The sequence below is a fragment of the Carcharhinus amblyrhynchos genome, chromosome 19 (assembly GCF_965287045.1).
Source record: "Carcharhinus amblyrhynchos chromosome 19, sCarAmb.v2.hapA, whole genome shotgun sequence".
In the NCBI taxonomy this organism is placed as follows: domain Eukaryota; kingdom Metazoa; phylum Chordata; class Chondrichthyes; order Carcharhiniformes; family Carcharhinidae; genus Carcharhinus; species Carcharhinus amblyrhynchos.
This window is the reverse complement of record NC_137342.1, coordinates 38,098,945-38,121,792: the sequence shown is the minus strand read 5'-3', so window position 1 is coordinate 38,121,792 and position 22,848 is coordinate 38,098,945. Positions and strand designations below refer to the sequence as shown.

General features: G+C 43.8%; 1 long non-coding RNA gene across 6 annotated transcripts in view; it reads right to left on the bottom strand.

Annotated features, from left to right (window-relative positions):
• Positions 1-14,916: 14,916 nt before the first annotated feature.
• LOC145355478 (uncharacterized) overlaps positions 14,917-22,848 on the bottom strand; it is a 37,639-nt gene continuing 29,707 nt past the window's right edge. For 5 of the 6 annotated variants that reach the window (XR_013888993.1, XR_013888996.1, XR_013888994.1 and 2 more), the window contains 2 exons: positions 20,960-21,022; positions 14,917-17,426 (listed from right to left, as the gene is read on the bottom strand). This is a non-coding gene — a long non-coding RNA (uncharacterized LOC145355478). The remainder of the gene's footprint in view (positions 17,427-20,959; positions 21,023-22,848) is intronic. The other variant, XR_013888995.1, reaches the window with a different exon arrangement.

Below are 22,848 nucleotides of genomic sequence, written 5' to 3'. Positions count from 1 at the left end.
CCCTAGATGCAACCTTCCCCCCGCCCCCCTTCATACTCGCTAGCTAAGACCACCCCTTCAATTTGTTGGCATCAGGCCCCTCCACCTCACTGGTACCAGCATCCGTCCACCCCTGCCCAATGAATGACACCAAATCCCTCCCAATCTGGCCTCACCTTCAGGCCTCCCTTCCCCCTTTGACACTACCAATCTGATACTCTGGCAGTGCCAACTTACTAGTGCCAAGTGCAGCAATACAGAATATTATCCAGCCATTACCCCAACCACCCAGGGGCTTTAATGGCCTCCCAGCACCCCTGCATGGCCAGCGTGATTAGTTTCTGTTTTGGAAACGATTAGTGTTTGGTGCTGGGTTCCTGCCCTCCTGAAAGTTAGAAGTGAAGAAAATCCAGCCTCAAACCAACAAAGCATATTTAAATGAGATTTAAATATGAGAAGCTGGTTCACAGCCTCGCTGGGTAGCACTAGATTATATTGGGGTTGGGGAGGGCAGCAGGGAGAATCCCAAAGGGATTCTCCACAGCACTAAGCACTCCTCCTCCAAATTCCCTGGCCTAGAGCGGTCTCAACGCGATATGTACATGAGCACGTATGGCCAGGGAATCAATAGATGTCACGGAGCCAAGACAGATAGATGGAACCGAGATACAGATCAGCCATGCTCTAATTGAATGGTTGAATCATCTTGAGGAGCTGAATGGCCTCTTCCAGTTCTGATGTTACTAAATATGCACATTTGATCCCAATGACGTCCAATTACAGGTCCACCAGCACCAATCTCCCCTGGTGCTTGTTCTCCATTTTGATCCCATATTTGCAGACTACATGATCCCTGGGGAGAGATGCAGTCAAGTCAGGTCCTAACTTTGACCAACGTCCTCACACATGCTTCCCAATAAGCTTCACAGGATAGAGACCAAGAATAGGATTTCTTCTTGCCTCATCCCCACCTTCCCTCAATCTCAACTCTGAGAAATTGAGCTAACCTAAATAGAATCATTGAATCCCTACAGTGCAGGAGGTGGCCATTCAGCTCATCAAGTCTGCACTGACTCTTCAACAGAGGATCCCATCCTGGCCGGAATTGCACATGGGTTCCTGGTGCTGAGAGGCAGCAGTACTAATCACTGTGCCACCGTGCCACCCATGCAATTACACACTGGCAAAATTGGGAGGCCTGACAGGGCACCAGCTGTTTTAATGATCTTTAATCAGATACAAGTAAATGCAAATGGTGTTCATGCCACTAGCCAGCGGGAAGACTGACCTACCATTAACTCACCACTGGGAGAACTACAATGCTGGAATTCTTGGAACGTTCATGCCCTGCCCCTGATGCCAGCAAGAATGAAGAATTTGAATCTCAGCCAAGTCTCCATTCACAGCAGCAGGACCGGAGAATCCCAGCTGCAGGTGAGGTCTTAGGATCCGGCCCAACATGTTTCCAAGCCAGCGGATTTCTGACTATTTAGCTCCCGCTAGCTTCTCCACTCCCACCCACCGCCAAACCCACTGCAGGCGTTTCATGTTGTAATTCTAGCATTTATCCTTCAACCAAAATGATGAATCATTATCACATTGCTATTTGTGTTTTCTTGGTGTACACAATCTGGCTGTAATGTTTCGCACATTATAACAATCAAAGCACCTTCTAAAGCACCTCAGTGTGTGTAAAGGACTTTGGCATAACTTGAGGTCCTGGAAAGTGCTGTATAAATGCAAGTTCTTTCTTAGTGTGTTTATTCACTCGTGGGAGGTGGGCCTCACAGGCAAGGCCAGAATTTATTACCCATGCCTAATTGCCCTGAAGAAGATGGTGGTGAGCCATCTTCTTAAACTGTTGCACTCCATGTGGTGTAGCTAAACCCACAATGCTGTTAATGAGGAGAGTGAAGGAACGGTGATATATTTCCAAGCTAGGATGGTGAGTAGCTTGTCAGGGAACTTGCAGGTGGTGGTGTTCCCATGCATCTGTGCACTTGTCCTTCTAGATGGTAGAGGCATTGGAAAGAGCACCTGAGGGTGCTGTGATGAGCTGTTACATGCATCTTGTTGATGGTATATTCCAGCCACTGTGTGCCAGTGCTTGAGAGTCAAAGTTGAGCCGCTTGCTGCATTATATCCAGCCTGTGACCTGTTCTTCTAGATGCAGTATTTATTTGTCCATCCAGCTAAATTTCTTGTCAATGGTAGCCCCAGAATGTTAATTGTGCGGAGTAGTTACATCATTGAATAAAAGGAGAGATTCCCCCTTGTTGAAGATGGTCATTGTCTGGCAGCTGTGTGGCACAAATGTTACTTGCCACTTGGCAGCCCATGTCTGAATGATATCCAGGTCTTGCTACATATGGATATGGACTGCTTCAGTATCTGGGGAATTGTGAATGGAACTGAACCCTGCTACACCCGATATCAATATGGTCACCTTTGAATCTGAACAAGAATGCAGACTTTCCACTGGATCTACAAGTAGACAACATGAACATTGAGGTGGAAGATGTGTTCACAATTCATTCATTGTGCAAGTGTACAACTTCAGCCAGAAACAGCCAATGACCTATAACCAAAGGAACTGTGGAAAACTATCATAGAAGGATGACCAGATACAATGCGAGATGCCAGCCAACCTCAGATGTTTCTGGCCATACAAGGATGAACCTGGTATCTTGAGAGGGATAATTTTCAAACAGCAACAAGTCCTTGTGCCTGGAGTTTCCGACAGGTTGTTTTGTCACAAGCACACCAGGGATTTACGTGGACGAGATGACTGGCACATGATACAATCTATTGGTCAGAGATTAACACTGACATCGGAAAATTAGAGTGGATGTGCAAGTATGCCAGAGCCACCAGACACAGCAATGTAAAGAACATCTACAGCCTCACTGGCCTCCATCAGTTCCTTGGTCTAAAATTGCCACCAATCTAGTTACCATAAACAGAGGCAACTTAGTCTTAGGTTACTTCTCCAAATTTTTTAGGTTACTGCTCCAGATTTCCAATTACCAAGCAGGCTAGGGAATGCTAAGTGCATCTATGGCACACACATTGAATGCAATATTCAATCTGTTCAGCTCAGCTTGATGGGAAAATGAGCCACAGTATATGGGCAAACCTTCAGGGAGATGTACATCAAATGGTGTGTGAGTATGTGAGCTAACAGCCTCGTGGAGTGGATGTTCCATACTGTCAAATCACTTATCCTGAAGTGTAGGACAATTAAAGAAGATTTTTGTGTCACTGTATTAAACCTCTGAGCTACACCTCTGGATATGGGTTTACGTCACCAGCTGAGATCATCTTTGGAAGGCAAGTGAAAACGATCTTGCCAAGCCATCATCCATCTGAACTCTTTGAGATTCAGGATGCACTTCTCAATAAACAAGAGAGGTTGAAGGTGCAGGTGATCTTAGCTGTACGTAGATCAAAATGTCAGAGTCACACACTCCACACTGAGGACGTGGTTATTTGCAGAGATGTCCAAAGCATGCAGTGAGCCCAGGCCTTATGAAGTCACAATATGCAACAGAACAATGTTCGGGGGGAACAGAAGCCAGCTAAGAGAAATATACAACATATCAATTGCACACAGCCAACATGAAAGAACACACCCAGACAACAACAATGGATGGAACACCAGGACAACAATCAACACACCAACAATATGTTTTTGAATCAATAACAGCCAAGGGCAAACCCACATCTCCAGAAGGTCACACATTAATAAGATATGGAAAGGTTGTCAAACCACCAAAACAATGTATGGAGTCAGTGACCTCCAAACTCGTAAACTATACAATTGTTATTTCTGTGCTCATAACGTTTACAACCCCCATCATTGTATAGCCGTGTTTGCTATTATTCAGTATCTATGTGTCTCATTTTTAATGTATGAGATTTATCTTTGGGAAAAAATGTTGTAATATTGCTTTAAGAGTGATGGCCGTTTAAGAAGCTCAGCTTGCAGATGAGCTAGATACCGGGATGTCATTATGTGGCCAGGAGTCAAGGTCTCAGTGCGCTGAAATACTCTAGACAACAGGATGTGTCTAGAGATTGTTCTACTGCTTGTACTGATTTAGCTGTAAATAAACCCCACCACAGCTCCTCAAGCAAACAGAAACCACAGGACCTTCTGGTCCCACCAATGGGGTTTCCCATTGCCCACACCTTCTGCCACTGGAGAACCTGCGGCGGGGGTGTCGCCGTCGGTAGGACTGGAAGATCCCGTCAGTGGGAAGGCTGGAAAAGCCCACCCCACATACTTTATTTGTATTCATATGGGTAGCACAAGGATATCACTAGAGGTGTGCGTGTATCTCGGTGTGTTACTTGGTGTCCATGTGTCTAGGTTTTTGGGTGTGTGTCTGGGTCTCTATTTGTTTGGGTGCTTGGGTAAGTCTATGTCTAGATGAGTGGCTTTTGTGCTTAGAAGCCTCTAGAATATTCTCACAAATAAGACAACCTCTCATACAACCAGAGAAATGTGCAGATTTCTTATCACATTTTTTATCGGCCCCACACTTAACAACTAGCACCCGCCCTCCTTGGTGCACGTCAGTCTGAAATGTGTTTGGAGCGTTTATGTTGCTAATGTAGTCTGTGGCTTTCGCGAAACAAAAGTAACAGATATAAATGAATAAATCAAGACGTGGATAAATTATTAAATCCTTTTTATTTGTGCTCAGTTAGCACTTAGCCAAAAGCAGCTCTCAGACTTAAACCTGATTTATTATTCATGCAATCGCGATTATCCAGAGGTCCATTGGGGTGGGAGGTGGGAGGAAGGGGGTCTCATTACCCTTCACATTCCAGTCAGTCAGTAATAACTGATCAAGGTGAAGGATAGAAATAAATTCCTGAAAGGTGCCAAAAAAAATCAGGGAAATCTCAGACTCACCAAAAACATACATGGAGTTGCCTAGTTTTTAATAGGTGGGCTACTTGGGGCTCTCATCCTCTGGGCTTTATAAAGCAGAGGTTTAACTCAATTCTTTTGGATATTATGTAGGGTAAGTACTTGAATTGAATGAGTTTCATTGCCGTCTCCTCTGCCTATCACCAAATACAATTAATTGCCCCTTTTGCTCCTGACAACAACAAATTGCATTTATAACGTGCCCTCAACATAACAAATACATGCAAATACACTTGACAGAAAATCTGATGGACATTAGGGAGTATTACAACAATTGATCAAAAACTTGGTTGAAGAGGTTGGTTTAACAGAGCATCTAAAAGAGGACAGAGAGGTGGGAAGGCGGTGCAGCAGAACGTTTTGGGAGGTATCCCAGAGTTTAAGAGCCAGGCAGATGATAGCACAATATCAGAGGAAATTGGGTGCTGCTCACAAGATCAGAAAAGGAGAAATGCAGCCATCTCTGAGTATTACAGAACTGGAAGAGATTATGGTTTTGCTTGTGCTACAGTTTACGAAGAATAGATGGTTACAGACTGGGTGATGGTTGATGTTTGGAGACAGGGCAATGGTTGGAGACTGTGTGATGGTTGGAGACTGTGTGATGGTTGGAGACTGGATGATGGTTGGAGACTGTTTGATGGTTGGAGACTGGATGATGGTTGGAGACTGGGTGATGGTTGGAGATTAGGTGATGGTTGGAGACTGTGTGATGGTTGGAGACTGTGTGATGGTTGGAGATTAGTTGATGGTTGCACACTGGGTGATGGTTGGACACTGTGTGATGGTTGGACACTGGGTGATGGTTGGACACTGTGTGATGGTTGGACACTGGGTGATGGTTGGAGATTGGGCGCTGGTTGGAGATTCGGTGATGGTTAAAGAATGGGTGATGGTTGGAGACTGGGTGATGGTTGGACACTGTGTGATGGTTGGAGATTGGGTGCTGGTTGGAGATTCGGTGCTGGTTGAAGACTGGGTGATGGTTGGAGACTGGGCACTGGTTGGAGATTGGGTGATGGTTGGAGACTGGGTGATGGTTGGAGATTGGGTGCTGGTTGGAGATTCGGTGATGGTTGAAGGCTGGGTGATGGTTGGAGACTGGGTGATGGTTGAAGACTGGGTGATGGTTGGAGACTGGACAATGGTTTGAATTATGGAAGAATCATAGAAACATACAGTACAGAAAGAGACCATTCGGCCCATTGAGTCTGCATCACCACAATCCCACCTGGGCCCTACCCTCATATCCCTACATATTTTACCCACTAATCCCTCTAACCTGCACATCTTAGGACACTAAGGGGCAATTTTAGGATGGCCAATCACCTAACCTGCACATCTTGGAGTGTGGGAGGAAATCAGAGCATCCGGAGGAAACCCATGCAGACACAAGGAGATTGTGCAAACTCCATACAGACGGTAACCCAAACCAGGAATCGAACCCAGGTCGCTGGAGCTGTGAAGCAGCTGTGCTACCGTGCCACCCTATTTGGTTATGTGATTGAGGAAATGCAGAGGAAGGGGAGTGGGAGCCACTGTTACCATCTAAAATCATGGACAGCACCATGGGTGACAAAACTTGAATGCTCCTATATGTCCCTGTGACCTGTGCAACTAGGAGCATAACTCCTGGTCAGGCTGACTGAGGGCGGCATGTAGCACAGTGGTTAGCATTGCCGCTTCACAACTTCAGGGACTTGGGTTCAATTCCCAGCTTAGGTCACTACCCGTGTGGAGTTTGCACATTCTCCTCATGTCTGCATGGGTTTTCTCTGGGTGCTCCGGTTTCCTCCCACCATCCAAAGATGTGCAGGTTAGGTCAATTGGCCATGCTAAAAATAGTCCCTTAGTTTCCAGTGATGCATAGATTAGAGGGATTAGTGGGTAATTGTGTGGAGATGTGGAGGTGGGACTGGGTGGGACTGTGATCGGTGCAGACTTGATGGGCCCAGTGGTCTCTTTCTGCACTGTGGGGTTTCTATGTTTGATACTAGGTAATGATTGGAGACTGGGTGATGGCTGGAGATTGGTCGATGGTTGGGGACTGGGTGATGATTGGTGATGGTTGGGAACTGGGTAAAGATTGGAGATTGAGTGACGGTTGGACACTGGGTGATGGTTGGAGAGGGTGTGATGGTTGGAGACTTGGCGACGGGTGGAGACTGGGTGATGGTTGATCACTGGGTGATGGTTGGAGACTGAGTGAAGGTTGGACACTGGGTGATGGTTGGTGATAGTTAGAGATTAGGTGACGGTTGGAGACTGGGCGATGGTTGGATACTGGGTGATCGTTGGAGACTTGGCGATGGTTGGAGACTCTGCTGGTTGGACACTGGGTGATGGTTGGAGACTGAGAGAAGGTTGGAGACTGGGTGATAGTTGGAGACTGGCTGGGAGCCCAGTATCAGTTATTCCGTCCTCAGGCCAGCCATAATGCAGATTTCTATGCACTATTTACAAAGATGAATGTTGGTTTAATGTTGGGTGGACCAGCTGAGATCACCACTTCCCTGCAACCCCTGCAGTTTTAATTTTCAGCGTGTGAAATTATTATTGAAATCATTGCCTATCTCCACGTTCCAGTTCCTCACATGGCTGGCCATGTTTAATTGCCTGAGCAAGGACAGCTGGCAAGCTCTTTGGTTATGTGATTGGGGAAAGGTGGGGGAAGGGGAATGGGAGCTACTGTTACCATCTAAAATCATGGACAGCACCTTGTCTTGGGTGGCAAGGCTTGAATGCTCATACTCCTGGTCGGGCTGACTGAATCATTCAGGTGAAATGGTCGAGGGAAGACCTAGGTAAAGAGATCGCCCATTGGTGCTTTTAGCAAGGAGGCTGTGAGTCAGGCTAATGACCTATCCATGTAATGATGCCCAGTCTCAGCTGGCTGTCAGAGGCTACTCTGAGGAGCATGGAAGCTCCTGGCAGCTTAGACAATAGTTCACCCTGGTCCAACATCACCAAAGCAGATTATCATGTTGTTTGTGGGAAGCTGCTGTGCGCTAGTTTGCTGTTTCCTACATCATAAAAAGTGACTACACTTCAAAAAACAGGAAAGGCACTATATAGATATGAGTCTTTCTTTCTATTTATTCTTCTATTCCACTGATCTCTGTGATCTGGTGGTTTGAGATAGATTTTGATGCTTGAGCTTTAGCTTCGGAATCTGCTAAGACTCACACATGAAGAATAATCACTTTGATGAGCACATTAGGAACTGGGTATTTTTTTCAATGGTCAATTTTGGGTTATGGTGTGCAGAGATTTAAAACTTGTTACATCTCATTGACTTTGTGAGATTTTTGTTATTGGTATGGGTATTAGTTTTGATGTGGAGATGCTGGCGTTGGACTGGGGTAAACACAGTAAGAAGTCTGACAACACCAGGTTTAAGTCCAACCGACTTATTTGATAGTAAACTCACAAGCTTTCGAGGTTTCCCTCTTCAAGAGGTGAATGGAGAGTTCTGGCCTCAGACAGTACATATAACAGCATATAACTGTCTGTGCTGTTACATGTGCTGTTATATGTACTGTCTGAGGCCAGAACTCTCCATTCACCTGACAAAGAGGGAAACTTCGAAAGCTTGTGAGTTTACTATCAAATTAATCGGTTGGACTTAAACCTGGTGTTGTCTGACTTCTTACTATTAGTTTTGAATCAGAGAAACTTACAGTGCAGAAGGAGACCATTTAGTCCACTGTGCCCACGTGGACTAAATGGATCTTTAAAAGAGTTGATGAATTTAGTGCTGTACCCCAGCTTTCTCCCCATAACTCTGCAAATTAGACCTCGCCAAAAACCTATCCAATTTTTGTTGAGCAATGTTTGGCTCAATATGCAAAGTTCTGTGAAATACTGGGTCAGTGGTATCAACCTTTTCAGCACCAGTTGTTCAACTGAGTTACTGATAGATGATTCACTGTTGTTTGAGCAGACATCTGATGCAAATGATATTCCACTGGTTATTTTAAGGTGCTGGGTTTCATTGACAGCTGTATTTGGGTCTGTGAGAAGGGGCTCAGGCCAATGATTCTTTCTAAACTCCTGACAGACAGCTCTGTGGCCTAAAGCTCACAATTAGCCACGTGCATTGGTGAATAACATCCCTTTGAGTAGAGCTGTAAAAGACAACATAATCAATGAAAGTGTGAAGAGATGTATAATTTATAAAATATGTTTACTCAAACCCTGACTGCAATGCATGGAACATGTTGCTAATGTACCTGATTCCAGACCTCCAAACTGCTGAACTCAGACCTTGGTAATGACAGGAGATCTCCCTCTGGCAGAACAGTGGAAATGCTTTAGACATATCTTCAAAGCATCTCCGAAGAAATCAAACATGCTAACTGGCTTGAGATCGACTAAAATGCAGAATTCATACTGGAAGGTACCAAACATGTCAGGAGGCTTCCTTGGCAATGTGCAAAGTCCAGGTGTCAGAGTGAGTGTGCAGACCTCCAGACAGCCCATCTTCCCAATCCTTCCAGCTTCACCGGACCAAATGTGGCATTGCTTCCACGTCATGCATTGGACTCATCAGCCATCTCAGATTCCATCAAATTGAAGTAGAAACAAGTCATCCTAATCCTGAAGGACTATCTGAGGAGAAGAACATATTTTTGGGCAGCATAGTGACACAGTGATTAGCACTGCTGCCTCACAGCGTCAGGGACTCGGGTTCAATTCTCAGCTTGGGTCACTATCTATGTGGAGTTTGCATGTTCTCCTTGTGTCTACTTGAGTTTTCTCCGGGTGCTCTGGTTTCCTCCCATACTCCAAAGATGTGCAGGTTGTGTTGACTGGCAATGCTAAATTGCCCCTTAGTGTCAGAGGGATTAGCAGAGTAAGTGTGTGGGGATAGGGCCTGGGTGGGATTGTTGTTGGTGCAGGCTCACTGGACCGAATGGCCTCCTTCCGTACTGTAATGATTTTATGATTTGGCTGATAACTGATTCAATATCTTCCATTCTACACCATCATCCAAAATCCAAAATCCAAATCCATTATAAGTTCTCCTATGCCCACCTATAATGGACACATTTACCTATAATGGACCACTTACCTCTATTTGTGTCTTCAATCATCTACCTGAATGCAAAAACAGCATGAGGTCAGGTGACTTGGTCTTTTTAACATTATTCTGCATTCTGATCCTATTCGATATTTGCTTTACTTTTTCTGCCTTCTAGTTTCACTTTTCACAGAATCATAAAATTCTACAGTGCAGAAGGAGACCATTCAGCCCATCAAGTCTGCACCAGCCACAATCCCACGGGAGCCCTATCCCCACAATCCGTATTTACCCTAGCTAGGTATTTACCCTAGCGCGTCCCCCTAACACTAAAGGAAGGGCAATTTAGCATTGCCAATCCACTTAACCTGCACATCTTTGGACTGTGGGATGAAACCGGAGCACCCAGAGACAACCCACGCAGACATGGGGAGAATGTGCAAACTCACATAGACAGCAAGGAATTGAACCCAGGTCCTTGGCATTGTGAGGCAGCAGTCCTAAACCACTGTGCCGCATGCTGCCAGTTTTCTGCTTCCTGTTACTAGTTTTGCTTCTTTCCAAACTGGGTTCCCTCTCAGGCTCACATCCCCTGGCCAGTCTAGTGCAAACCCTCTCAACAGCGAGGATGTTAATGCCAGTCCTGTGAAGGTACAAACCATCCATCTTGTACAGGTACACCCCCTGCCCCAGTGCCAGTTCCAATTCCTCAGATAGCTGGTGCCATCCCTCACACATCAATTCTCCAGCTGTGTGTTCAGTTACTTAATCCTCAAATCCCAAGCTCACTAGCACATAGCACTGGGAGCAATCCTGAAATTACTGCTTTTGAGATTTCCTAACACCTTACAATCTGCTTTCAGAGTCAAATCCTTCTACTTACCTATTTCAGAGTCAACCACATTGTTATGGGTCTGGAATTACATGGGGGCCAGGCAGGGCAAGGATGGTAGATTATGGGTTTTTACAATGATGAATGGTAGTTTCATAGTAACCATCACTGAGATTGTCTTTATATCCCAGATTTATTCATTGAATCTAAATTTAAATTCCACCAGCTGCCATGGTGGTATTTGAACCCAAGTTCACAGAGCATTAGCCTGGCCCATTTGATTGCCAGTCCAATGACATTACCACTACACCACCATCTCTCTCACTCAAGCCTGGTTCCATCATTTTTCACCTAAACCCATCATCTTAACCCTATGCCCTTCTTCCTCATTTACTTGTCTAGTTTCCTGTTGAACACATCCACTGCATATTGTTCATTTTAACCACTTCCTATGCTAGCAAATTCATTCATTTAAAGGTTTAATGTTCAATAATTTATAAGATGTTATTCTAGGCTCAGTTGGTAGCACTCTCACCTGAACCAGAACAATGAGGTCTCAAGTCCCTCTCCAGGCTGAGATTACATTGAGGGAGTGCTACATTGTCGGAGGTACTGTCTTTCAGATGAGACATAAACAATCTGTCCTGTCAGCTGGACATCAAAGATCCCACAGCACTAACAAAAGCTGGGGAGTTCTCCCTGTTGTTACGGCCAATATTTATCTTGTTATCATAAAAAATGGATTATCTGGTCATTATCACATTGCTTTTTGTGGGAGGTTGCTGTGCACAAATTGACTATCACGTTTCTCTCCATTATCAAACTTTACTTCAAAAGTACTCCATTGACTGTGATGTGTTTTGGTAGGTCATGAAAGGTGCTATACAAATGCACCTTCCTTTCCTCCTTTGGTAAACTGAGCTATCCTCTGACAGGGGAAAACTACTTCCATTTGCTGAGATCTAGGATATTATGTATTGGGTCATATTATTATCCAGTGAGTTGGAACAGTGTGATGAGCATTCTCGGTTTGACCTCTGGGCTACACCACATTTACCAAAATATTTTGGCTAGGTCAGGGCACTCTCCAGGGGGTAGAATGTGATCAAATGTAAACGCCCAAGATGGATATCCAGAAATTCCAGCATGTGACTGAAGAAACATCCAGGACCTGTGTACTTTTGATCCTTTACTCTGTATCCCATCAGGAAAAGTCGGGGAAGGAAAAGGCAGGAAGGGCTAAGGTTAATTCAGATTCTGTTAATCTCTTTTAACATCTCATTGTGCAGCTTGGCGCTGAAGTTTGTCTGATAACACAACTGTGAAATAGCTTGGCATGTTTTACTACACTAAAGGTGCTATTTAAATGTCAGTTTTTGTTGTTAACTGAAGATTTTTAGCCCTTTGAGATGACTGTCTTAAACATTTTGACCCATTACAAGGCATCGATGTTGCTGGGAATATGAGAGTCTTTTCCTGATTATTCGTTTCATTACTTTCAACCTTGTGCAATATTTAGATAAACACAACCTTCATATCACTCATCAATCCTGTATGGAAAAAATGTTTGGCCCATCCCATTGTTTAGAATGGTAGTTTTTGTTTATAATGACGTATTTGCCCAGCCTTTTCTTTTAATGTTTTATTTGTTGCTAGGGATTGCTCACAAAGTCTCCTTTCCAACATTACAACAGCAACCATTTTTTAAAATTACTTCATTGGCTATAGAGCACATTGAGACATACTGAAGAGTGCTACATAAATGCAAATTATTTCTTTTCAATGCCTTAGAGTAGCTTTCTCTACTTTACCAATGGATCTTGGGGCTTAGGTTAGGAAAATAATCAGGAACTGCAGGGAGCTACAATTACTGAAGATTAAGGCAACATGACACAAAAGAAATATATTTAATTTGTTTATTAGTGTCACAAGTAGGCTGACATTAACACTGCAATGAAGTTACTGTGAAAATCCCCTAGTCGCCACACTCCTGCACCTGTTCGGGTACATTCAGGGAGAACTTAGCATGGCCAAACGCACCTAACCAGACTGTGGGAGGAAACTGGAGCACCCAGAGGAAATCCATGTAGACATGGGGAAAGTAGGCAAATTCCACACAGACAGTGACCCAAGCCAGGAATCGAACCTTGGTCTCTGGTGCTGTGAGGCAGCAATGCTAACCACTGTGCCATCGTGCCGTCCCAAATGGCACCCTAACCTCAAACTTGCTGTTTTTCCTGATGATATCCCATGCTGAAGTAAAATTCCATAAACTCCACATTTCTTCATTATCCCACCAGGTATCTGATCTATGCCACCTTACTTGCTAATGACTTGGAGATGCCAGTGTTGGAGTGGGAGGGGCACAGTAAGAAGTCTCTCAACACCAGGTTACAGCCCAACAGGTTTATTTGCAATCATGAGCTTTCGGAGCGCCTGATGAAGGAGCAGTGCTCCAAAAGCTCGTGCTTCTAAATAAACCTGTTTGACTTTAACCTGGTGTTGTGAGTCTTCATACTGTTACTTATTTGTTGTATATGTTGTTGTCCACTATGATTATAAGAAAAAAGGGAAAACCACTTCTCTGCCACATTGCTCCCGGGCTGCGAAAAGCAGATAAAGCGGCCATAGAGTAAATAGCGGGAGCGATGGCCCCCACAGATATCGCCCCACCCCCCACAACATAACTGTCCCCCTTATCTACCTCCCCCCACTACAGGACTGATCACATGCCCCTACCCCACTTCCCTCCTACCAATCGCCCACAGAAAGGCAGCAGTTCCCCCCCCCCACTTCCCCCTCCCCCCACCAAAGATACATCTGGCCTCCCTTCTCCTCCCTCCCCCCCCACCAGAGAATGATCGGGCCTCCACCCCCCCCCCAATCAGAGAATGATCTAGCCTCCCTCCTCACCTCCCACCTGCCCCCCCCCAGAGAACCATCTGACCTCCCTCCTCCCCTCCCTCACCAGAGAATGATCTGATCTGCCTCCCTTGCCACCGCCCTTCCCCCACCCCTACCACCAGAGGATAATTTGGTCTCCCTCCTCCTCCCCCTCCCAACAAGAGGATGATTGGACCTCCCTCCCTCCCCCACCAGAGAATGATCTGATCTGCCTCCCTTCTTCCCTCCCCTCCCCACGGCTCCCCCACCCCCCGCCCCGCCACCACCACCGATTTGAGTTAGAAAGCCATTGGAAGCTCTGAACTTACCTCTTTAGAAGCTGCACCACCCGGGACAGACCTTTGCTGAGCTTGTTTGTTTTATGTCGAATCTGGATGGGTGAACGCGATGGTAAAGGGGGAAACGCTGGTAAAGTTGGGCAGGCAGCCCATTAATTCAATTTAAATGCTGCCATTGCGTCCATTTCGAGCCCTGGTAAAGAGGGCATCTGCGCGGATGTGGGCGCGGATTGCGCTGATCACCTCACACATGACTTTACTAAGTTTTTGCGCCTGAAAACGGACATGACAGAATGGTAAAATCAGGCCCTATGTGTCTACATTGGATATGTGAGCGCACAGTAAGAGAAATACATCAACAAACCATTTCATTCTCTTCACATTAAAAATTACCCTTTGGTGGAAAATATCCATTACTCTGAGATAGGATTCACTTCACGAATCCTTCACGGTGTCATTATATTTCAAGATAATGTAGGTATTACATTATACACAAGCATCACTATGGTTATTACTCCATGAGCATTCTGAACCATCATGGCCACTTGGAACAGCACGATACCTAGAGCAGAAAGCCACTCACATGAACCTATTACTGAAATATGTGGGCATGTAGTCTAAACTCTTCCTTAAGCAGAACATGACAAATTCTATAGGAGCAGTGGTGGGAGGCTGGTGATGATGGAAGTTGGTTGATGTGGAGTTTGGGGTTGGTGGGAAGCAAAAAAAAATGAAGAATGTGTTTTGGTTCTTGTGCTGGTATTATTTTTGGTGAATTATTCAATGGTGCAATGGATCAAAAGCTGGAATTAATGCCTGATCCAGCTGACCCCCCTGCCATTGGATTCACCATTTGCTTAGCCTCTTGTTGGAATGTTAATCACTTAACTGAAATGCAAAATGATTCAGATCAGACAAGACACAAGAAAACATTACACTTTGAAACAATTGGAAACTTCCTCTTTTATTAGAATGCTGTAGTCAGTATACAACTGGATTTAATTACACAGGTAGATCAAGGTTACAAACATGATGAGCTTTGAATGTTTCTATGTAAACTATTTATATTATTTACAATAACCATCTCACTGACAGTCTTCTGACAAGGTTAATGTCTGTGGGGCTCATACTAGGTATCTATGCATTTCATATTAAAACACCCAGCACGTCCATCCTCATCTCTCATACTGTCTAACATACTTGCCGTCCATTCTCATGCCTGACGCGAACATACCTGGTTTGTGTATCCCCATGTCTCACACTGTAATGTTGATAGCAAACGGGATGGTTGTGGGTGATTGAGAATGGAGGTAGGGGAGTGGTGGGTGGTACCATAAGTCTTGTCCATTGCCATTGCCATGGTTTTAACACTTTCCATCTCATTGCACAGTGTCCAGAAAATGTTGCTGGGCAGTCAGTCCCCTCACTGAGAACTGACAGGCATTCCCTGTTTGTTACTGTGGTACTCCCTGCTCCAGGAGAGGACAGGAAAGGCAATCTGTAATTGGCCACCAGGAACTAGGAACTATTCCTTCCTCCCTTAAGATCATATGAAATAGGAGCAGTAATAGACCATGGGTGGAATTTTACCGGCACACCGCCTGAGGCTCGAAACATCATGCCTGAGACCAACAGAGAATGGCGCTCTGCGAGCCTCGCCCACCCCCGATTTCGGGGACGTGCATGCCAGTAAAATCAGGGCCCATGTTCCACCATTCAATAAGATCAACGACGATCTGATTGTGGCTTCAACTTCACTTTTCTGCTTTCCCCCATAAACCTTAACTCCCTTCACAATAAAAAAAATCATCCAACTCAATCTTGAATATATTTAATGACCCAGCCTCCACAGGTTGCTGGGAAAGGGAATTCCAAAGATAAACAACTCTCTGAGAGAAGAAATTACTCCTCAACTTCATGCTAAATTATTTTGAAACCGTGTCTCTAGTTTTAGAGTCCCTCCCATGAGAGGACACAGCATCCCAGCAACTACCTTCTCAAGCCCCCAGAAACTTATATATTTCAATAAGATCACCTCTCTCTATTTTTTTAAATTATTCTTTCCTGGTTTCTAAAATCTTACCAATCTTCTGGGCTCCCATCAATCACTGAAACATTGTACGTCATTTCTTTCAATCTGATATCATCCTTAACTTCCTTCTCATAGCATCTTTCTTTCTCAATGAAATATATCCTTTTTGAAAGTTGTGAATTATCCCCTTCAATTTCTACAATTACTTCTCTACTGTCTTACCTTTTGACCTACTTACCAATTCCACTCTAGCTAACTCTACCTTTGTACCCTTGTAATTGCCTTTATTTAAATTTAAGACACTAGTTTTAGAGCCAAATGACTCACCTTCAAACTGAATGTGAAATTTTATCATATTGTGATCACCCTTCCCTACAGAAAGTTCCTTGCTTTCTCTTCGATCGCTACTCTGCTGGCCTGGCTAAGATCAGAACCTCAACACACAAATTAGCTAAATGGATCTTGTAACAAGGGTTATTCACCAACAGAAGTCCATTGAGGAGTCTCATGGCCTCTGACCCAGTCACCCAGCCAGAACAAAGGAAAGCATAGGGATAATGGAAGGGAAAATGGAAAAAAATCAAAGCTGGAATTCTCCAGCCTTTCCAGTCCTACCAGCAGTGCACCCTCAACCTGCCAATTTCCTGCCCGCATGGGGTGAGGTCAATGGGAATTCCCATTGACAGTGGCAGGACCAAAGTATCCCACTGCTAGCAAACAACGTGCCACCTCCTGCCAGCGGGAAACATACAGCTGGGAGGCCAGAGGATCTCTCCCTCAAGTCTGGTTACCTTGTTACTTACTACAATCAGCATTTGTAGCAGAGGTTGGATGGGTTGGATACTATCAATAGTTGATAATAAAATACATATGCATCTCCGCCCAAAACATTACCTATTTTTCTCTCCCCAGGGATGCTTCCCAATTTGCTAAATATTTTCTATTTTAGAATTCCAGCATCTGAAGAATTTCTCTTTTGCCGAGTTCTCCTCTAACTCCAAACATCCTCATTGCTCCAGCATAGCTGATTCTTGTGTTTAATGCTCATCCCCATGAATTACGAAGGATTTTTAAAGGCTTGTACTTCATTGTGTTTGTTTTCTGTCGGTTAAGGGATCATTGGCCAGAAGAGGTTGGATGGGTTGGTTGGCTATTCTCAAACCTTGGTGCAAATTGGTTAATGTGCACTCAGAACAAAGCTTTTCTGATTGTCTGGATGTAACAATATCCAGGAAACAGCATTTAGCAATCTGATAGGGTGAAGTGAATATAGAGTCAGTGGGTTGGCTTCCATACCAGTAGGTTAGTGTGTGTCAAGTTCAAAACTAATTCGGACAATGAATAATTAAAACCAGTGCTTACTGACCATGTGACATGAATGACCAGAGTGATTGTTCCTCTTCTTCTTTTTCTCCCCAACCAGTCTGATATAGGAAGACCTATAGGAACCAAGGGAACATAATCTCAGGACATTTAACAGACAATATCTACATAGAATCATGGGATCCCTACAGAGCAGAAAGAGTTCATTCAGCCCATTGAGTCTTCACCAACTCTCTGACAGAGAGTCTTACCCAGGCCCTTTTCTCAGCCCTATCCCGATAACTCCATACATTTATCATGGCTAAACCTAACATCTTGGGACACTAAGGGGCAATTTACCATGGCCAATCCACCTAACCTGCATATCTTTGGACTGTTGGAGGAAAGCGGATCCAGAGGATATTCACACAGACATGGGGAGAACGTGCAAACTCCAGATAGACAGTTAAAGAATTGGATCTAGATCCCTGGGGTTAATCACTGTGCCATCGTGCTGCCTGTATGTGAAGGACTATTAATCTTCATTATGAGGATTTGTTTTCAACAGAAGGGTCATGGTTAAAATTTGGTAAAAGGTCTTCACACTCTTCTCCTTACTGTGCACCCAATGGTTGATAACAAAATACATAAACATCTCCAGTCCCAATGAAAACTCAACCACCCAAAACATTAGATATTTTTCTCTCCCAGGAATGCATCCCAATCTGCTAAATATTTTCACCATTTTCCATTTCTATTTTAGAATTCCAGCATCTGAGGCTTTTGCCCTGTTCTCCTCTAACTCCAAACATCCTCATTGTTCCAGCATAGCCAATACTTGTATTTAATGGTCATCCCCATGAATTACAAAGGACTTTTACTTCATTGTGTTTGTTTTCTGTCAGTTGAGGGATCATTGGCCAGGATCATTTACTTTCTCTTTTTACATAATGCTTTGGTGAGGGTGATCCTGCTTCTGGTCTCCTGTACCCAGGGCAGAGGCATTACAGCAATGCAATCTACATTCATAGAATCACAACAATGCAGAAGAAGTCCATTCAGTCCATCAGGTCTGCACTGACTCTCCAACAGAGCATCCCAGCCAGGCCCTATCCCCATAATCCCACATATTTAACCTGCTAATCCCCCTAACCTATGCATCTTGGGACACTACAGGGCAATTTACCATAGACAATCCACCTAACCTGCATATTTTTGGACATTCTGTAGAATGATTGGTGAACATCTGAAGATAGGACTCTGGCGATTGTCAATCACTGATATTGGCAGCACAGTTTTCCACTGTCTTCTCTTCCTCCCACATTCCACAGGCTTTGAAAAGCCAACAACAGTTCTTCACTGGCCTCATCTTCTCAGGTCCCATTCATTTTAGCTTGCAGCATTTTTGATTCTTAGGATGTGAGCATTGCCGAAGTTTGATAAAATTGAGTGACTTGCTTAGCCACTTCATTGGACAGTGAAGAGTTAAGCACATTGATTGGGGAGGGAGGGCTGAATTCACATGTAGGCCAGACTGGGTAAGGGCATTAAAAAGACCAGTTAGATTTTTACAATGAGCTTCATGGATCATTTTTACTGGTAGCTGCTTTTTAAAAAATATTCACATTTTTGAAAAGCTGCAATCAAATATTTAAACTGCTGTGTTGATATTTAAATTCATATTCACTACCTCCCGAGCCAACATAATCATCCTACATCCTTCACTACCATATTGTGGTCCGCAGTTGTCAATATCTAACACAAATACTTATTTTTAGATTCAAAACTGGTTCAATTATTACTTCTGCCTCTGGATTGGTTCATGATTGAGACAGGACACGTGGTAAATGTAACATGCTTGGAAGGTACAGAATATCTTGGATCTCACAACTGGGATTTTCCTCATCTTATGTAGACTAATGGATAGAGATTGGTTGCTGTGATTTGTCAATGAGTTGTTATCATACCAGGATGGTAGAAGGTGAATGAGATGTACTTTAATCTTTTTTGCCTGATAATTACTGTGTCTCTATACTTTTATTTATTTTATTAGTGCCATAAGGCTTACATTAACTCTGCAATGAAGTTACTGTGAAAATCCCCTAGTTGCCCCACTCTGGCACCTGTTTGGGTATACTGAGGGACAATTTAGCAAGGCCAATGCATCTAACCAGCATGTCTTTCCAACCCATTCCCTTTCTCATTCCCCAGTCATAGGAAAGGACATTGCACTGAGGGTACAAAGAAGTGCCACCTACTCAACCTTTCCACCTCAGAGATGCCACATTGCTGGTCAATTATCTTCTAGTGTTGAAATAGCCAGGATCAAGAAATTGTCTCTTGGGAGATCATGATCTGTAGCATCTGATTTCATTGTTCTGTGGACAGTATGTCGGGGTCTCACTGCACAATAACACCTCCAAAAATAAAATTAAACATTTAGATTGCAGTCAATGTGTACTAGTAAAGGCTACACTAAGCATTGATTATGGGATTCCAGGGTAGTATTCTGGTTCATAAGCAAAAGCAGTTTGGGATTCTTATGTCCCGGGACTCTTCAGGAATTAAAAAGAAAAGATTCAATGGATAGTGTCATCTTAAAGGGGCAGCACATCAGTCTGTCGAAAGGAATTTTACAAAACAAGAAACTTCCTGTGGAGCAGTTCAGACTATTCATTGTGGTAATGCCTTTGGAATCTGGTCTGAATTTCATTAGATGTGCAAGTGAGTTTACAAAAACACACCAATCTAATGGCAGTAGTTCTTGATGAGTTTAATCCTATGAGCATTAGCTATTTATCAGTAACTCATTTAAGTACCCATTCTAAATGTGTCAGCAGGACTGAGAATGGCAGCAGACTGAGAGAGGAGTATCACAGCCAAACACAATCCTGTCCTCACCCCAGTTCCTCACTTTGAGCTTCTGTTGGTGACCAACAACCAGAAGTCTGGTTGGTTTTCTCCAGCCTGGTCACTTGTAGGACTCCCAGGTGACACAGCAGCTGAGATTAGCCAACCCGACTGGATTGGGTTTGAAGATGGGATCCTTCTACTCTGGGTGGGTGTCAGTGTCATAAAGGACAGTATACTCAACCAATTTGTAAGAAAATATATAGGAAGAGGAGTACGCCATGTGACCCATTGAGCCTATTCCACCATTCAATCAGATTGTAGCTGATATTCTTAACTCAGTTCCACTTTCCTGCACTATTACCGTATCCCTTAATTCTCTTGATTTCTCTAATTCATAGGTATTGTTATTGGAACACTGCTGCCTCACAGCGCCAAGGACCCAGGTTCAATTCCTGGCTTTCTTCACTGTCTATGTGGAATCTACACATTCTCTCCCTGTCTGCGTGGATTTCCTTCAGGTGCTCCAGTTTCTTCCCACAACCCAAAAGACATGCTGGTTAGGTACATTGGCCATGCTAAATTCTCCCTCAGTGTACCCGAACAGGTGCTGGAGTGTGGCGACTAGGGAATTTTCACAGTAACTTCACTGCGGTATTACTGTAAGCCTACTTGTGACATTAATAAATTAACTTTAAACTTTAAACCTTGATGGCTGATTGTTCAGCATCTCTTGAATCAAGCCTAAACAAATTCTGCTCTGCAAGAGTGAAACTCCTTTGCATTTTTTGACCTGGACCCATGATTGATGCATACTCACCTACCTACATATCTAACCCAACGTCGGACTGAAGTGCATCTCCAGAGGACTTTCAAAAAATATCTGTGAAGCACAAATGGAAACAAGTTAAAACATTTGATTTGAATGGCTGAACATTGGAACATCTGGCAGAGAGGACATTTAACCCATCAAGCTTGTCCCTTCTATAAAAATGTATGATCTATTCTGGATACTACTTCGCTCAATTACTCAGCTGTGAGAGAGTTCTGTACATTCACTGCTCCCCGAGGGAACCAGCTAGAAAACTCATTGATTTTAATATTTCTGCTATTCAACACTGACCTGCTGTCTCCACCATCCCGAAGTCAGTATCTCACCAAACTTCCTTGTTCTCAGCCTTGTGTTTATCAGCAGAATTGTAGGAAATATTTAGCAGGTCATTGATATCTAAAGCATTAACTCTGATTCTCTCTCCACAGAAGCCGCCAGATCTGCTGGGTAGTTTGAGTATTTTCTGTTTTTATTTCAACTTTCCAGCAATATTTTATGTTTCTATTAATATTTATCCAGGTCTTTTACTGAGCAAAAGGTCAACAATGAACTCAGTGAGAGACATTCAATGCATTTCTGCAGGATTTGACACCACATAAGCCTCCAGTGAGGAATCCCAAAAGAGCCCATTCCTCTCACCCAGAAGTTCCACCTTCCTTGTATGAATGTCCATTCCCTCACATTGATCCAAATTATAAATCCATCCCTAAATGTACAGCCCATCCACCCGTGTCATCAATCTACCCTCTATTCATTGACAAACCATCATGCAAGATCCCAAGACAATTCTGATGAAAGGTCATCAATCTGCAACATTAACTCTTGTTGTCTCGTCACAGATGCTGTCTGAGCTGCTGAGTATTTCCATCATTTTCTGGTTTTATACCAAGATAGAATTTGTGTCATAAAGGCCTATGAATTCACTGGTTGCTCCGATGTATCATCAGTAGACAGTATATTATGAGACATATTGACTCAAGCAACATATGGAGAGCAAGGGACCCAGAACAGAGATGACTTTGAGCTGGAGAGAAATCAGCAAAAACAACAGCAATGCGCGTGTACTACAGAAAGATGTCCCAAAGGAATCACCGAGATGCAATCAAACAAAAACGAGCAGTGAGCCAAAGGGGGAGATGATAAGAGTGGTAGCCAAAAGCTTGGTCAAAGAAATGGTCAAAAAAAATGGAGGAAATCTGAGAAATCAGGACCTGCATGGTTACTGATGGGACAAAAGGAGGGGGAATGAACGCAAGGCCAAAGCGTGAGGAATGGAAAATTCTGGGGCAGTTGTAGGTTTGGAGGTGGTCACAGACATAGGGAGAGATAAGGCCGGAACAAGAATTAAGCACAAGCATCAGAATATTAAACAAGAGGCACCGGGGTACAGGAAGTTACTGTCAGCCAGTGTGATGAGTAAATCTTAATGCTGGACACTTGAGATTTCTATATAGGAATATAGAAACTAGAAGCAGGAGTAAGCCATTTGGCCCTTTGAGCCTGCTCCATCATTCATTTTGATCATGGCTGATCATTGAATTCAATATCCTGATCCCCCTTCCCCTCATATCTCTTGATCCCTTTAGCTCCAAGAGCTGTATTGAATTTCTTCTTGAAATCAGACAACATTTTGGCCTCAACTTCTTTGTGGTAGTAAATTCCATACATTTATCACCCTTTGGGTGAAGAAATTTCTCTTCACCTCAGTTCTAAAAAGGTTTATCCTTTATCCTCAAACTGATATGGGCAGCAGAGTTGAAGATTGTGGTGGGTGGAGAATAGGTGTTCAGTCAGGGCAGTACTGAAATAATAGTCTGCATGTAAGAACTTGAGCATTTGATGGACTGTAGCAGTGTTGAAGATGGATAATGTTACTA